Source organism: Octopus bimaculoides, chromosome 18 (assembly GCF_001194135.2).
Source record: "Octopus bimaculoides isolate UCB-OBI-ISO-001 chromosome 18, ASM119413v2, whole genome shotgun sequence".
In the NCBI taxonomy this organism is placed as follows: domain Eukaryota; kingdom Metazoa; phylum Mollusca; class Cephalopoda; order Octopoda; family Octopodidae; genus Octopus; species Octopus bimaculoides.
The window spans coordinates 49,530,828-49,533,773 of NC_068998.1; the positions used below are offsets into that span (position 1 = coordinate 49,530,828).

At 32.1% G+C, this 2,946-nt stretch overlaps 1 long non-coding RNA gene across 1 annotated transcript in view; it reads right to left on the reverse strand.

Annotated features, from left to right (window-relative positions):
• Positions 1–14: 14 nt before the first annotated feature.
• The window catches only part of LOC128249791 (uncharacterized), an 8,182-nt gene continuing 5,250 nt past the window's right edge, over positions 15–2,946 (reverse strand). The window contains exons 3-5 of the long non-coding RNA XR_008265888.1: positions 1,830–1,918; positions 1,279–1,408; positions 15–89 (exon numbers count right to left, since the gene is read on the reverse strand). This is a non-coding gene — a long non-coding RNA (uncharacterized LOC128249791). The remainder of the gene's footprint in view (positions 90–1,278; positions 1,409–1,829; positions 1,919–2,946) is intronic.

Sequence of the window (2,946 nt, forward strand, 5' to 3'; positions counted from 1 at the left end):
AATCACAGACATAATTTTCGTGGTATAACTCTTTATCTCGATAGATATATTCAATTTTGTCCCAGGAATCATATTACATGGTTTGCAACCTGCAAAGAAAAAACAAAAAAAAAAAAGAAGACTATCTCGGTTTTTTTTTTTTCTGTCTGAAAGATTCTGAATGCGAATTCGTGCATTGCACTGGAAAAGACTTTAAATAATAACAAATGCACAGAATCAATTCAACTTCTTCCGATCGTTTGTTTTATGCGATTGTTAAAGCCTCAATCGCTTACTTTTAGGAAACGTTCTATTGTCACTGTTCGGGACCTTTTCAGTGACTTAGAGAATTCGTCTCGCGCTCCAAGGTCTGGAACTTATTGCATCTGTGCATGTGTTATTATTATTATTGGGGTAATAAATTTCCAAAGATAAGACAATATGTTTATAAAATTAAGTTCGTCATTAGCGTCTTTTTTTTCTTTTTGAGTTCCAAATTCATAATAAAAGTTTAGAGATTTGGTAATGCAAGACCCATAACATTAATGACATCGTTGATATTACATTGGTATATTCGTAGTCATTACCTATATAATATACTGTAAATATACGCAATGATAATAGAGCTGCAATGCTAATATGACATGATTATTGCAATATCAAAATCTTTACTCGGTGTTTTATTACTATTAAAAGATTTTAATCGTTGATATTATATTTCTATATCAGTATACCTCTAATTCAAATAAAAACAATTCAGTTACATTCTATACCGAATATGCTTTACATAATTATTAAATAGTTTTATTTTTTACATTGCCATTTCTGTAGAAATGCTTAATGCACCACAGATACTTGCTGTTGTTTCAGATGATCTACTTTTCTTGGTCTGTGAGACAGCATAATTTTATATAATTTTTATATATATATATATATATATATATATATATATGCTTCTATGAATATCAGTGACACTGATGTTGCAAATAGGTAATAAGTTACTTCCCTAACGATTATCCTGCAATTCCATATATCTTATAAATTCGGCCTTTGTGTAGTTACCGGATGCCTCCGGCTTATGAGTTGCAGTAGACTGAAATGAAACGATATGAGAGCTCGGGAGTTCATAACATAAAATTATTGCCTGTATGTTACGATCTATGCCCCCTGTTCCTGTTCCTCAACGCAGTGTACGTTGTTCTAACAAGATATCCACTTTAATTCGCCTATAAAATTGGCTTCTGGTGCAAATACAGCTTCATTGGCTATTAATGAATTAAAAAAAGTTTATATCTTTACCAGTTGAATTTTTGGCTTTTGATCCCATTACACCAAGTTTAATATCATAAGTATTCGTAGTATTAAAAGTGATGTCGTAACACACGTTGACGTTCCACTCTTCGTTTTGTTTTGGGTTTCGTTGTCGTAGCTGGAATATATATATATATGAAGAAAACGGTTTTTAATGAGGCCTAGTTTATTCCACTAAGGATTAATTTAATCCTAGATATTGATTTCAAATTTTGGAACCGGACCAGCAATTTCGGGAAGGGAACGCCAGTGCTCAACTGGTATTTATTTTATCGACCAAAATGGTTGAGAATATCTCGGTGGGATTTGAGCATAGAACGTTACAACGGACGGAATGCTGCTAAATAGTTTACCATTCGTGCTAATGAATCTGCCAGCTAGCACCTTCCTTTTCAGTCAAAGCATCACATGCTTAATATGAAATCAAAATGTAAATTGGCAAAGGTAGTTGCCATTTAGAATATCATTTCATACCCATCACCTTCTGCAATATGTTTAAAAGCATAGTTTAAAAACATAACACTAAAAACGTAGCTTACCAACGCAGTTCATCATATATCTATACTTGAAGAAATTATAACATTGCGGATTTAAGAATTTCAAACATTGCTTAAGCTTCTTCAAACGACTGGAAAAAAGGAAAGTTCCAAAACGAAAAATATTAATGTTAATTAAAATTATTAACGAAAAATATTAATTAAAAATATTAATCTATCCAACTATTTATCCGTCTGTCACTTTGCCAGTTCATCTATCTATCTATCTGTCTCCCTGTCTCCTTGTCTATTTGTCTGTCTACCTATCTACCTATCTGTCTATTTATCTATGTATCTACCTTTCCTTCCCCCTCTCTCTCTCTCTTTCTATATATGTGTGTGTGAGAGAGAGAGTATTTGTGTGTATAATATATATACATATGTATACACACACAAACATACACACACCTTCACACATACGCACACACAGACATAGATAAACATGTATAAATGAGGAATATAAGTGAAGTTTAGAAATTTACAACAGCATAGCAAGTGTGAATCAATTTTCTCTTATATCCTATATCTAAAATCATCCGATGAAAGCTGATGATTCTAGTAATGTAATGATAGTAATTGCACAGTTCATCAAAAATAAATCAATGCTGCTGTAACAGCTGTTATAGACTATTAAACCCCACTGTTTATCTTCATTTATACAAACGCCATACCTAGAACCATCTATATGCTGAAGCTATAACTTGCATCAGATCGTGTTTGTATACGTGTTTGTATATATATATGTTCGTATATATGCGCGAATATAAATATATGTATGCGCATCACACATCAGCATACGTGTGAGACTCCACCTTCCCTCTGCTTCTTGAATGTTACGATACCTACAATACTTAACAAATGATATTCAACCGTTTGATATATTTTCTGGCGTCATGGCCAACTGGAAACGGTGTTTCCTAGGGCTAAATAGCAGTAGCATTCTTCCCTTTCATGGGACTGCCACATTAAGTTGGCAACATACCATCACTTTATCGTCCCTCTACTGTATAAATCTCATATATATATATGTGTGTGTGTGTATACATATATATATATATATGTATATACATATATATATATGTATATATATATGTATATATATATATATATATATATATAT